Source organism: Vombatus ursinus, unplaced genomic scaffold, assembly GCF_900497805.2.
Source record: "Vombatus ursinus unplaced genomic scaffold, bare-nosed wombat genome assembly UNPS02015406.1, whole genome shotgun sequence".
NCBI lineage: Eukaryota > Metazoa > Chordata > Mammalia > Diprotodontia > Vombatidae > Vombatus > Vombatus ursinus.
The window spans coordinates 613,809-629,717 of NW_020955184.1; positions in this window are offsets into that span (position 1 = coordinate 613,809).

The following is a 15,909-nucleotide window of genomic DNA, read 5'->3' on the forward strand; positions in this document are numbered from 1 at the left end:
GTGGTCAAACTTGTAAAATATTTGTGTGTGGTTTTTTTTTTCACTCTCTTTGCTGTCCAGCTTCCCAAAAGTTTACAGGTATGTGGCAATGCTCTTAATGTTAAGAACCCAGATAAATAAACAAGTAGATTTGGGGGCTCTTTAAAAATTATTGAAGGATAGCACTGTTCTTAATGTAGCAAAACACAAACAGAATCCAAGAATCAGAGTTACTTTTTTAAAAAGATTATCTTTCTGATACATTCAGATAGCTGTTGACTTAAAAGGATATATATACCATGTATAATTTCTTAATACATAGGTGCACATACATGTATATCCTCTCTGCTTGCCTATGTATATGTGGTCCTACATATACCTAGGTAATATACATACTACGTCTTCAAAAGTTGCCTGGCCACATGATGTTACAAGGACCACTGCTCATTTGGTACTCCAGTCCCTTTCCTTCTCACCACCATATAGACCTGAGAAAAATTGCTTAAAAAAAAAAATGCCCACACGTAGCTCTCTACTCTTTGATTTGCAGACTATCAATGACTCAACGAGCATCAACTATGTGTTGGCACAGTAGGAATACAAAGACAAAAATAAAAGAAATTTGGTCATTTTACTCTGGGGTCACTTAACATATAAAAAATAAACCTGTGTATTATGTCATTATAGAAATGTTATTTTTTCAGAAAAAAAGAGTTATTACAGCATTAGGAGAGAGACAAGGTATAGGGTGCCTCATTTTGAAATCTGGTCCAAGATCCCCAAATTATTTTTATTGTGCCACTTATTGCCATTGTCCACTTGTTTCATCCAGTGTTAATGCACCTTCCACAGTTTGATGTGGTGTTAGCATAGCCAGATGGATTTTTATTATTATTCCTGTTTGCTTTCTCAGTGTTCTTAATTTATTGCATGGTTTGTATTTCTTTCTTTTACAGATGATATTGCTTTAAATGATGGTTAAAATAACAAATTAAAAGTTTAATTTTTTTAAATGTGATTGTAATGGGAAATATTTTCATTTAATTAGCAAAGAAAATAATCGAGATTTAAAGCTGTGGAGTATGTTTTTGATCACTTGCAGTTAAGGACTTTAAATAAAGCAAATGTTAACAAATAAGGATTTCTGCTTTCTTGCTATTGCATGCTGGTAAAATATAAGACCAATATTCTCAAAACAAAGAATTGAATGTAAGAGGGAAAGAAAAATTATCAACAATCAAAACGGGTGTATTTATTCATAAGAATGCCTCTAACATAAGTAAACTCAGTTTTCCCATAGAAAAATGACTGCTGGCAGAACCGGCATATGCAGGCTGAGACTAGAGGAATTCTAGGAATCAAGATTATAAAGATTATTTTATTCTGAGAAGTGTTGACTTCCATTTTAAGAAAGGGAGGTATGCCACGAGATATGCTTTATACAGCAAAATCTAATAACCTATATTTAAACCATTTTCCCCCTGAGGGAGCTCATCTTGATTTTTCCTCCTTATTTGAAATGTATGCAAACATAATGAAGTACAATTGGACATAATTAAAATGACAAAATTAGCAGATCTGGTTAATACTGTTCTTATTTTAAAAAACAGAATAGTGCTAGATACAGCGAACTCCAAGTGAAGGAAACAGAAATAAGGGAGTTCATTTCTGCTCCTGATCAGTTATATGTCTCGGTTTTCCAAGGTATTTGTAATTCTGTATATTGTAATGATTTTAATGTCGTCGTTTCTAAAAATATAGTCGCCAGGACTCCGAATTGGCGATTTCTATTGAACTTCAAGAAGCTTCAATGAATTTCACAGCAATACTTAGTTATCCACGATCACAAAGTCATTAATCTCCTTTGATAGCAGGCTAGCTTTCCAGTTCACCTATTTCTTTGTCAATCTTGTGCAGATTGACATCAACAGTAACAACAGCAGCCCAAGAAAAAGCTGATCTCAGGCGAGGAGCCTGTGTTTGTGAACTCTGTCACTTAGAAAGGTTTGAACTTGAACAACTGTTTGATCATTTGCACCCCATGCAGGAGAACAAGATAATAACAATTGTGTAATTCTCTAAATTATAGCATAATTGATTTTCCAGGTGAAAGAAGGAAAGATCACTTCCCCATTTAAATATCTAGAGCTCCCAATCACCTTTATTCAGACTACTGTCCATCAGAGGGGACGGAAAAAAAAAAAAGACCATTACTTGAGTAACTTAATTTATATATGATAACTAAGGTGTAGAAGGAATGCCTAAAGACCTAGACAAAGGGGTGGGGGAAAACCTGTAAATCCCAACAATTCTCCACATTGTAGTCGTGAAATTCTAATTCCAAGTACGATACAAACGCGTGGCAAGGAAGTCAGTGGTGTTAAAGGCCGCGGTATTTCACTTTGCAGCTGGTTTCATTTTTTTTTTTTTTGTTTCTTTGTTTAAAGCTCAAACTTTTTTGTTTTCTTGTCTGTCTCTCCTCCCCAACAAATTATTAAATTAATTTCTTGTTCCATTCTGCAGCAACTGAATCTGTCTTCTATAATTCTTGTTATTCTATTTAGTAAGCGCTTTAATTTGAAGGTGGAGAGAACCCCTCCAGTCAGCTGGTGGTGGTGTGCGGCGGAGGCAGCGGATTTTAGCGATAGAACTTGGGAATTGTGTTTACTTCTCTAGGACTCTGAGATTTGGATAAGGAAGGTGGCTCAGTGAGGAGTTGAAAAAAGAGCCCTGCCTTCCCGCAGCGCCCACTAAAAGGTTATGAAAGGCCAAAATGGCAAAACTTTAATAAGAAAGTGGAAGCCGCAAAACATTCACCCAGTCAGATCATCGCATCAGGGCACGAGAGCCTCAGCTGTCTACCCCAGAGCTCTTTAAAGCGATTTCAGCATTTTTGCACTTTTTCTGGCTCAAGGGACAACTGTGCAGTGGAGGGATTGTTGGAGGCGGCAGGGCAGGGAGTGGCTGAAAGGCGAAATTGTCTGCACCTCCGAAGAAGTGCAGTTATTCATTGTTCGCCGCCCCACCCCCAGAGAATAACGCTTTTGTTTGGCCTCAGACCTAAAAGTCAACAACAAAAAAAGAGGAAAGTCGCCTATTTACTGCTCCTGTAAGCACAACTGTGCCTATTTGCTGCGAAGGCTCTGGCTGTTAATCCTCTCCTTGGAAGCCTGCAACAACAGAAAAAAAAAAGAAAAAATCCCTGGTTCTCTGCGTTACGGAACTTAGTGCGAAGCATCAAGCTCTTGCTGGAGCAGTTGTGATCAGGAAAGGAGGGAGAACGTTGGTGGATTTGATGGGTTGGCTTCCAAGAATGTTGCTTTCCTGTTTTCTGGTGCGAAAACATCTACTTTTTGCCACCCGGGACTTACTAGATCTTGAAGTTCTGAGATAAGATTCAGTGTCCTTTCAATGGAGATGGTGAAGGCTCAGTTTCGTTCCTGTACAGTTTTCTGCGTTTTCACAATTTCTTCTGGGGAACTCTCCCCTCCCCCTTTTCGGTAGAGAAGAGAAGGGAAGCATACTTCCTATGTAATAAAAACGTAAAAGAATTTAACTGAACCATAATGCCATTACGATTCTATGGGAGAAGGAATTGGACATTAGGGAAATTTTTCAAATTTTCAGCAAGCACCAGTAGTGATGTAGTGGAGACATGGGCACTTTAAACCTTTTAGTTCCCTGAGGTCAGGTATTTCTTTTTCACCTGTGTATTTCTAGCACCTAGTACATAATAGCCGCTTAATAAATGTTTGTTGAATTGAACTGAAAGAAAACTGGACAACTAGGGAGTGGGGGGAGGGGAGAAAAGAAGAGGCCAATTCTAGCAGTCAAACATTGAGGAACTAACTCAGTAATGCTTTTAGATAGATGCGAATTCAGTTACAACATAATATTTAAGATTGTAGACAGAATAGAAATCTTAATGTGTCATTCATTGCCCTTGGTCCCTTGCTTTACTCTATAGGAGAATGAACTTGTGATAATAATCAAAAGAAACCAAGAGATATAAAGCAAAACCCTCAGAAAAAAAACAACTTAACTTCCAGTTTCAATTTTTTTCTAATTGATCAAGACAGATTTTCTTGAGAAGAAAATTAGATATTACAATATTTTAAAAATCATATGCCTTCTCATATTATTTTCTATTTGAATCAAGTACAAGAACAATTTCTGAAGAGATTATATTTTTAGAAAATCATACTTTAGCATTTTATAAGTTGGCCTCCATCTCTGTGTAAATTAAAATAAAACTTTTTTTCAAAAAAGTTAAGTGATCAATACAAACCCTTCTAAATGTACCCTGAAGCAAGTAAACCATACCCAAATTTAATTAACCTTTTCTAAAAATCAATCAGTCTTATTTTGGTTTAGCAGTAATACTGTAGACTAAGACCGTATTGCAGTGGTAATGTACATAGTAGCTACAAAGCATTTTCATTTGTAATAAACCAGAATGTCAAGACAAGAAAAAAATTGCTTAGAAATTATGTAATCAGCATTTAATAAAATTGTATTTGCATTATTTGCCCTCATAACTTTAATTGAAAACTATTTGCAAATTAATTCATGCTGAATAATACATATTTTTTTTCACTAAAAAGAGTGAAGGGACAAAGGCATTGTAATATACTGGGTTACAAAGATGTTGGTTTGTGTATATCTCTATGCAGTTAGGGATTGCCTAGAAATTGATGTTAACCGGAAAAGCCAATACTATCTGACTCAAGATTGGAAATTGTGCAATAATTTAAAATTCAATTTTCCCTTAATGAGAAGAATTCAGGGTATATGCAAGACAATCATGAAAGTAAATGTAAGAAAATGTATACAGAATTGAAAGCTGCTATTACATACCAGGTTTAAAAATAATTCTCTTTAAAAATATGAAGTTAAAAACGTCTCACTGAGTATTTTTATATATTTTTTTCCAATCGATTGTAGAAAGCATTTAACATTACACCAACATTTAACAATAGATTAGTGGAGGTCGTCTTGCGTTTCGCTCCATATAAATGCCCTTCGAGGCTAAAGCAGTTCTGTTTGTATTTCTCTTCTTAGTGTCCAACAGAGACTCACTGGGATTTTAGATCTCTGAACTTTGGACAGCTCAACTGCCTCCCTCACCTTTGTTTCTAGCTACCACCCGAGCAAACAGTTTTGGGCCCCCCAAAAAGTCCATGTGGCTTCATCTTAAGATGTCAAATGTATTTATTTCTTCTATTAAAAAGATCTTTCCTTTAAACCGGGCAAGAAGGGAAGATGTCTCTTACAATACTTGCTGCCTCAATTTCATTTTTTAAGGTACTGGCTCTTTTCTATGAGGAAAAAAGCTCCGAGTTTACATTGAAAGTGTGTAGCTTTTCATAAATGAAAAAATACACCCCCCACCCCAGCCCCCTCATTCAAGTGAATTTCTCCTCTGCCCCTCCCATTTACTTCTCCAAAACAGTTTTGAGGCTCTTTCTGCAAGTTTCTTAGCTATGACTAGACATGTGTTTTCTGCTGTGGAATCTGGAAAATGGATCATTCTGGAGTGGAAGAGGCTTTCCAAACCTGGAGAGTTCAGAAGGAATGTTGGTTATGTCACCAAGATCAAACTCAGAAGCCAAACCAAATGGCTAGAGTTTTAAACATATTTAGCTATTTTGCACATTAAGTTGACTTAGGGTTAATCGGGTCGTTGCCTAATTCATCCTTCCCCTTCCTTCGCCCCTTCCCATTTAAAAATATTTGTGGAAAGTTTAGAATTTCTGAAATTAGGAAATATTACATGAAAAACCCCTTAGAATACCTTGATTGGAAACGGACTGAACATTCAAGTACGAATCTCACCAGTGTAGGTTGGGCTTTCCCACTTGGATTTTTAGCTACATATTTGATTGCAAGATCATGTTCTGGATGAGCTATTTCACAGCAAGGAGACGATATATAATTAGTTATTTTAAAATACAAATGCTTTAATAAGAAAAGTGTACAGGACTTTTTTTTTTTTTAAGAAACCATAGTACATATCACGCGTAACCCAAATGGGAGTCTATCCGTTTGAGTCTATTGACACTGGAGATTTGCTGCTCTTGAAGGTGATTCAGGTTGCTGGGGATGGCTTTAGAAAGTTCCCACTGCTGTTTCCTGCATGTGTACACGCCCAGCGCTTGTGAGCCTGCGTATTTCATTACTACAGCCTGAGCTGGAAAAAAAAAAAAAATGGTACAGCCCAGTAACAACAGAGCAACCCATGCGACTCAGACCCAGCCCCGGAACACCAGTTCTCTCAGCGTCCCCCTGCCAGTATATTCCCCTTGGAGGCCTCCGATTTACTAGCTAAAATTGAAATGAACCGTGCTGCATTTCAAATACTTCTTCCTGATTTTTTCCTTTCTCCTTGGAATCAAACCTTATCGTGCCTGACAAAAATTAACTGATAGGGAGGGTCTTTAAAAGTAGGTGGAAGGAAGAGTAGGTCAGTTGGGTGGGTGTCCTTCAGAGGAAACCCTAACCTCAACAGCAGCATCTCTGGTAGGCCTTTCGGTTAAAGAGCCTAGAAATTAATGACTGGGGAATGGAAGGAGGTAGGGTAATTTCATGTTGGGGTAGCAGAAGGTAAATTTGAACATATTCAACAAACTTTCCAGATAAAATGACCTGATGTTAAGAGGCAGTCCTCAATTTAGTTCTGTGCCATACATTCTAGGAAGCTCTCAATAAATTGATGTCGATGAGGATAATGATCTCATTGTTAAGTGTCTAACTTTTTTTTAAAAGGAGCTCCGGTCTGGGACATAATCTCTGACCTCTCTGTTACATCCTTGAATTTGACTTTTCATTTTATATTCTGAGGAAGTCCAAAAGCTAGGTGCATTTTCATGTTACAGAGATATTTAACTATACCTTAAAGTGCTACTACACGCTCTTATTATCTCTGAATTATTATGTCTGAATGGGTAATTCTCAGTTCCTGCAGTAATTTTGTTGTTTCTGAAATAAACAATTTTGAAGATTTGATTAAATGTACCTTTCCTTTAATGTTTGAATAACTACTCCCTTCTTTTCATGCACTGTTATGGGCACCTTCATACGTCCATAATTAGGCTACTCATTTGAGATATGTGGAGGACTTTAATGGCTAAATTTAAAAAAAAATCAACAAAGTGAGTATTCCATTTCTAATCGAGTTTCAAGAAGTTATCCTGAGTCCTTAAAAAAAAAAAGTGCTGGATCTGTGAATTTGAGTTTCTCTGTCTGACGTCCCAACAGATTTAAAGCACCAATCATTAAACGGAAGCCCCAGTGTACACCACGAGATAAACGTCCCGTAACCACAGTAAAAGCAGTCTTTATGAATTCAGGTAGCCCTATCGGGGTTCCCCAGTCTCGTCTTTAAAGCTGAGATCAGCTTCTACTGGACACTTCGGAACCCTTAAGGCGTTTGCGGCACGGGCCAGTAACCTCATTCCTCCCTCCCTTACACAACTTCTTGCTGGCCACCACCATTCCCTCTGTTTCCCTGCGTAGCCCCCACCTTCTCCTTTCCCGTTCAATTGTTCTCCCACCATCCCAATTAATGCGGGACATATGTTATCCACAGGCATCAGGGCGGTTGGAGAGGCTCAGCCAGCCCGACTTGTTGCTCAATTGCATCGCCTCATCAAAAGGTGCCGGGCTTTCTTCAGCCTTATGGGCCGCGATGTGAACAACAATGCCCTGTCCCTCTCACTTCAAAAGCGGCGATCAGAGGAAAGGCTACCCCAGAGAATTTTTTTCTCCTTAGCTTTTCATTCCGGGTTTACACTCCTCCCCCCCCCCCAACTCCTTGTCCTGGGGTGGGGGTGGGGGGTGAAGAAGGAAAAAGAAAAAAAAAATAGCAGCCACTACAGGGCTCGGGCAAGCCTAATGCCCTTTGATGGGGATTGAATTCATTATCTCCAATAACACAATTGTGCTTGGCCAACGAAAAGAGCAAAGTAATACTCCCTAGCCCCGGCCTAAGGGGGAGAGGGAGAGCGCAGGAGGCCTGGACACAGGGGGTGATGATGGGAGTTTCTTAAGGACAGCTTGGGGAGGATGAAGTGCACACCTCCCCCACCTCTGAGGACGGACCAGGAAGCTCTATTCGGTGCCTTAACTCTGCACCAGGAGCATGGGTGTGTCTCTGGCCCGTCCGAGGAGGCGACCTCTCTTACTCTCTTCCCCAAGGTTGTTGAGCTAGTCGGGCTTTTGCTCCTAGCTAGATGGAAGAGGAGACCAAGGCGGGAAGCTTTAATTTATGCATTATTTTTATTTCATATATTTGCCCCCAAACCCACCCCCATTTCTCGCTCTTTTGCAAACTGTGCAACCAAGCAAGGCAAGCAGGTTGTTTACTCTTCCTCCTTGTCTCCAACTGCTGAACTGTTCCCATGTCTCTGAGTCCTTAGCCTCCAAGAGGGCGCTAGTGACAAATTCTGTCCTCCCTAAGCGCCTGAAACAGACCCCCCGGACCCTATCCCTAGGGCTACAGCTGAACTATCTTCTTTGCCACTTGACCTGGCATTATTAACACCTATAAACAAGCCCTAAAAGATCCTCTCTCAAAGTATTTCAGACTTCTACTCTCTTCCCTCACTCAGAACATCCCCCAACTACAGTTAACCACCTCTCTCTCCGTCACAGTTAAAAGCAGAAGAGCTATCTCCTACTGAACTAATCACAGCATCAAATACCAAATAGTCCAGCTCTGTTAGTTCTATGGTACTATCAGCCCCTTGCCCCTCCGCAAGTTCTGCTTTCCGTTTTGATCTTTCAAATTATGGGTAAGGTGAATGAAAAGAGTTGGTTAATTCGAATTTGACGCAAATGCTCCCATCTCAGAAATTTTTCCTCTTCCCCCTACCCGACCCCAGCACCTTTTGACTCAGGAATAGAAATGAAAAATTAACAATTTTTTGGGTGTTACCTAAATTGTACTTGAATCCTGTATCCCCCCACTCTCAGTTATGGTCAAAAAAAGGATCCTTCACTATGCCTCTCTAGAGCATATTATTAAATACTCATTTTATGCTCCACTCCTACAACATCATCTTCTTCTTAACCAATATTTGGATCAAAAAGCAAACAAATCTTTTATCTAACAGCTTTCAAACATCCTTTCATAGAGAATTATCAGAGAAACAAAGTTAGGAGAAACAAAATTAGAAACAAAAAGAATGACTCTTTACTTATACTACTTTTAATACTTATGAAATGCTATTTGAAATATAACCTTATGGACTACACATTTCTCATAGATTGGTATTAGTCTTTCTAACCTTAAATAGACATATTCATGTTCTTCAGAGAAAAGGCCTAACAGCTTGCAAAAATGCAAAGGGATATATTGAGTAGATTTCACCAAAGCAAAAATAAATAAATAAATTAGTGATCTGATTTTGTCTAAGCCAACAGGAGTTTTTCAAACTTAGGGTTTTTTAGCTATGCTCATCAGGTCATGTGGGGTGCTTAATTCTCTTCAGTATTAAAGGGAATTACTTTAGCAAATTCTTTCCATTGAAATGAAACAGATACCCTTCAGTTTTTAGGCTTAGGCATTTGTGAAAAGAAAAAAAAATCTTTCACTGTAGTAGGTAAGATCAAAGAGAATGATCAAACTTTTTTTCCTGTATATAGAAGGTGAACACAATTTATGATTGGAAATTCTTGTATCAAAATTTATTTAATGATTCTTATTTTTAAATTTTCCCTTTGAAAGATGTTTTAAAATTTTTTTTTACTAGAAATGCCCTCAGTCTTTCATAAACATCTCTGTAGGATGGAAAAATGTTCTTTATACTAGTCATAAAACCCCAGGTCCTTTTGGAATGCTTAGAATACATTACTTTCCTTCCCTTTTTTATCCTTCCTTCCCCCCCACTTTCTTTTTTCTTGTTGAACAGTAGAGGTGGATAGAGCCTGGTGTCCCAAATCAAGTCCATTTTGTAGACAGCTCTGCTTTGATTAAATCAATTGACAGCACCAAATGGATTTTTAATTTCTGCCCAAATTGTGGTACAAGTTCACAAGTTTTCCACCTATAGTAAGTCGCTATGCATTTGTTGCATATATTACTTTATACTTGGAGATACTTGGGAAGGTTGGCAATAAATATTCAATGTCATAAAGACAAAAGCTATCTACATGACTTACCTGTGTGGATTTTCTGCACAAGTATAATTAGATTCCAGCATCACATCTATGATGAAAAGATGTCAGCCTAATATATTTATCTATCCAGTTAATGACAAACTCTTACATGGTACTAATTCTCTCATAAACACAATTCCTTTTGCAATGTCATGAATACTTAGGGAAGAAAAAACCAACTATCATAAGTATTAGGGATTTCCTGAGTTTCAATAGGTAAGTTTTTAAAATGCATTAAATTGCCATTTATCCACCAGACCTTATAGGGTATTTTGGGGATATGTTCTTTTATCCCACAAGTAATTTGTATTGTGCAATAGCAGAAATACAAAATGTGCCTTCAGGTAAGGAATTTACCTCAGGATGGATAAATTCCCAATAAATAAGAATCATGTTTTCCTATACATGTCTCTCTATATGAAATGGCCAAAAAAAATTAAAAGAAAGAGAAAATATTAAACACTTGAGCGGAATTGAGGAATCAGTGTCTTTTAAAATTTCTACCCCAAAGCAAAGCATATTTAAATGGCATTAAGGTTCACTGAATAATAGGACCATAGAAAATAGAGATGGAATGTCTTCTAGTCCATCCACCTGCAGGATTAGTGCAGGATTATTCTCCACAGAATATTTTCTAGCCTTGTCCAGTCTAGATTTAAATGTCAAGAGCAGCAGGATTTCCACCTCTTCAGAGGGGAGACTAATAGATCTAAGTTATATAGCCCTACCTATTTCTCTATCATCTATCCACATATTAAAGACAATTTATGCTTACAAGAAAATAGAATTTACTGAATGAATATTTACCTCAATATTAAACCTAATATTTTCTTTAATTTTGAGTATACTCTGAAACCATTTGCCACATGTATTTATCTACTTTAGACATCTAAATTCATGTTTCTTTTATTTTTCACCTATAATCAATTCAAAATATACTTTCATTTAATTGATTAATTTTATTATAGTGCCCTATGACAAAATGACCAAATTCAGAAATTTATTCACAGGTCTCCCATTAATTGAATACCAGTGTGGGAGCAGTGGGAAGTGGAAGAAAAGGGAAAGGGGAAACAGAATATGAGGCAAGAGTGAGGTGATTACAAAGTTGAGTAGAGTTTTTTAAACATCAACTATAGATTTTCTCTAGAGTCATAACTATCAGACACAAGATTTATCCCACAAGCATGAAGCTTCTTTGATGCTTAAAGGTATTTCTAAGAAATTTTATGCAATCATAAGAATTTGTCTTTGTAGCTGCTTATATTATAAGAAATTTTTGTGTGTGTTAACATAAAAGAAAAAAGATGCATTGCCATTCTATTGGGCATATTATAGTGTATTTATTACAAACATAATAGATAATGAGGATGCTAGGTTTTCACATGCTATTGTATAAAAATATTTAAGGAGTGATCTATATTGTATTATAATTGTAGACTTGCCTTATAGTTACTTAAGCAAATCTTAATTTAAGCCCCCAAAATGACCTAACACTGCTGATAAGGTAGAAAGAATTTTTAAAATATTTAAAGGGAGACAACTCTTTGGTATCCTTATTTATCAGAAAATTGAAACAAGAAAATTACACTAAGGTTTAAAATCAAGGTTGGAACTAAAATTGAGTCTCCAGGCTTCTAGGCCTTTATTTTAACTGCTAAGTCATGATGTGTGACTCTTAGAGAACTGAAGATATACAGGACTATGTCATTCTATAGGTTAAGCTCATCAGGCCTTCTCATCTGTTAAGTTACAATCTCTATCCTGAATCAGACAAAAGGAAAACAAACACTTATCTAATCTGATCAACAATCCATACTTTGGCTATGGGTATCATAGGAAAGATCAACAGATTTGATCTGTCAGGGGCACCAAATTGTGTCTTCATGAGAAATAGCAGAAGCTGATGAAATACAATTATCCTGGGGGAAAAAATCCTGTTACTTAAATTATCTTTATCTTATAAAATAGGAAAAAAAAAAAACAAGAAAAACCAAAGGACAAAAAATTGGAATTGTTACCATAGTAAGAGTTTCTCAAAGACATTTTTATTTCTTTGAAATAGTAATATGAGTAATAAAATTGGCAAACTTTTTATGTCTACGATTTCATATAATGTAAAGTTGTATAGGTGCTTGTTTTCCCATAGGTGCCATATCTGGGTCCCTTTCAAACAGAAAGGTCAATCAAGTCTATACTTGATTCAGATGATATGTGAGGTGACAGTAGGTTTCATTTGTGTACAAGTATTAGAATAATAGCATTTAAACTTAGATGGGGATGTCTAGTCTACCTCCTACATTATACAAAAGCAAAATCAGTACAGGACTGGCCAAGTGACTTGATCAAGGTCATACAAATATTGAGTGACAGAACTGGCTTTTAAACCAAGGTTATCTGACACCAAACCCAGTGATATTTCTATCACACACACATACACACACACACAGAAAACAAAACCCCTTTGTAAATTCAGTATCTCAAAATTCCCCTAAAGAAGGATATTTATTTCTCAAGTAGTCTTAACTATATATTTTAAATTAACTTTATATTCATTTGAAATTCTTACTGCAAAATTATTTCTGCTCATGGAAGAAACAGCTATTTCAAGGGAAAATATTAAACACAAGAGTTCTTCATTCCTCACAGCAGTTTAGAGCTTCTTTCAGTGATGTATCATTCCTTTCTGTATCTGGGTTTGCTTCAGCAGCAAGAGGACTAGAAGGGAGGGCAGAATGCTCAGTCAGGAAACCTAAAAAGAGGGAGAAGACAGTGATGTACTTTTAGGACTACACTCAAAATCTCTGGGGTGAAAATGTTTCAGGATGAAGGGGAGGGACAAGGTAAAATGGAAACCATACTAAGACGAAATAGGAAATTTATTTCAGAATTCAGAAGAATAAATCTGTTCACAAGAAGAAAGATTTTGACAGGGAGAAACTGGGGAAAAAACAACTTATAATCATTGAATAGGAGAATGAAGAAAGAAATGGAAAGAGGAAAAACTACAACAGCAGAAGCAGCAGCAGGTGTTGGATAATGTGTAGACACATGGACAGAGGGATTGAAGGATTGAGAGATGGGGCACAGTCAAATTAGTGGCTGGAGAGATCTAGTCAGAATGTACTGAGGAAAGACAAGGAGTGAAAAGATTTGGTGTCGTCATAGCAACGGACTCAGCCCCGCTCCCCCTGAAGCCCATTCATCTCTGAGCTGCCGGAACACGTTTTTAATTAAAGCGTATAAAAAGTTGTTTTGTAAGGACTTCTCATCCGATTGGTTTCAAAATAGTTAATCAGGCTTCATCTCCTTTTGATGCTCAGAAGAGCATGGGATGCAGCATGTACAGAAACTGCTGCTATGGCTGTGGGAGTTATCTCTCAATCATACCTAATACTAGGAGAGGGAATGCATCTAGTTAGTTAGTTATACATAAACACTAGGGTTAGAACTAAGGTGGGGGTTGGGGAGTAGATTTTGTAGATTCCCTGCTTTGACAGAACTCATTCCTGAACTTACCCTGCTAGGAGTATCTGCTATAACTGGCTCACAAATTTAACTTTAGAAGCATCAGGATTTTTCCTTGGGAGATATTACACCAAAACTTAAGAACTAAGGCTCCAATTATTTTGGTCAAACACTACTCAACTTCAGTATGCTTATTGTAAGAAAAGATTTGCTGTGCTATTGCTATAGAGACTAACCAATAACTTGAATAATTTTGTTTGGGAAGAAGAAAGGATTCTCATCTCCAAATCCTCCACAGTTTCATCATGTGTATATGCATTTCTATATGTACACACATACATATCTACACATATATGTATATATGCACACATATCACTAGAATTTTGTCCCTTTAATGAAATGAACAGAGGAAAAGAGAGGAAAAATAGATCATCTCTTATCTATTCAATAATGGCACACTTCTAACAAGAGGCATCTTGAACTTTTTCCACTCTTTGAATCTTTCCTCTCAGCCTGGGAAAATAACTTCAATCTCAACTCCACCTACAGAATTGACACCATCATTTGCCAGCTTCCTCAGTGTATCTCTGTGTCTATACCTATCTTCTTTTCCTTTTAGAAGAACCAATAATCCAGGGAGGGAGTGGAAGGAAGAAGACATGAGAGAGAAACCACTGCTAGGCAGGGACTTCTGAGGGAGGAAAGAGGGTGGTGTAGGAAGTAGGCCAGGTTAGGAAGGGACTCATCCTCAGATGAGTTTGGGAAGGCCTTGACGGAAGGAACGAAGGGAATCTAGGAGGAAAAAGAACAAAGAAGGAAGGGAATGAGAATTTATTAAAGCAATCCTGAGATAGGTGTTACTATGATTCTCATTTTATAGGTGAGGGAACTAAGGCAGTTAGATGTTCAGTGGGTCGTCCCCGGTCACACAGCTAGTTAAGCTAGTAAAGTGTCTGAGGTTGGATTTGAACTCAGATCTTCCTGAGTCCAAGTTTAGCTAATGCTGTCTTGAGATTCCACCTATATTGGTTGTGGCCTTCATGTTCACTGTACTGCAGGAGATTTTCATGAAATCTGTGGTCAAGTGCTGTCTCCAGCTTGTGACCCTACAGTACAGTTACGGACCACCAACTTCCTAGACTCTAGGAGGATATGGGGGTAAGACAGTCATCTTCCTCAACCCCGGGATATGTAGCAGAGAGTCAGCTGGCCCTGGGAAAGGGACAGAAGGGTAACAAACTAGGGCCTAGGAAAAGGAGAAAGGGTGGTTGCGCTGTGAATGTGGGTCAGAGGGCCATTGGAAAAGGAAGTGTGCCCTCTAACCTTCAGTGCACTAATGAAAACCTCAATTGTACCCATCCTAGTTAGTTACGACTTTATTCTTTTTTCCAATTTCAGCGGAAGAATGCCTTCCGTGTCTTGCCTCCAAGACTAATTTCACCTGAGGACTCATTCCTATCATCCTCTCTTTCAACTTTATTGCCCACTTTTCTGGTATTTTTAATCTCTGTCTTTCTTGTAGTTCTTTCTCTTCTACCTTCAAATATAATCACTTTGTCTTAAAACACAACACATGCACACACTTTGTGAATAAATTCTATTGCTCCTTCTAATTATTTCTCTTCTTATCATTGTGAAACTCAAATGAGAAATCTAGAGATCAGAACCTGAGAGGCAGAGGCAGCAGAAAGTATGTGTTTCTGAGGATTCAGAGATTAGGAGTGAGTGCTGTGTCTTCTGAATGTGCTTCATCCCCTGACATCTTTGGATGAGACTATGAGTCTATGAATCCAGTCCCAAGAGACCCAGTCACCATCTTAATCATCTGTCTTGGTGTTGTAGTTCTTAGGAAGATAACTTATAAATCAACTAGTCTAATCCAATCATTTTATAAATAAGGAAACTGAGGCTTAAGTGACATTGCTGTTTAGACATCTTCACTTGGATCAGCATCTCAAATTCAACCTGTTTGAAACTGAACTTATCATAAAATAAAGGGCAGGATGAACTTTCATTGATAAAGGAAGCTTCCAGATAAGGAAACTCTCCAACTTAATATCTTATAGCTAAGGTTTTTTGGGTTTTTTTTTTGAGGGAACTGGGGTTAAGTGACTTGCCGGGGTCACATCACTAGTAAGAAGTTGGATTTGAACTCAGGTCCTCCTGATTTCAAGGCCACAGCTAATATTCTTAACCAGAAAGTCCATGGAAAGATTTCAAGGGTTCTGTGAATTTGAATGGGAGACAAACTTACACCTTATTTTCACTAATCTCCATTGGAATATGGCATTTCCTTCAATTACA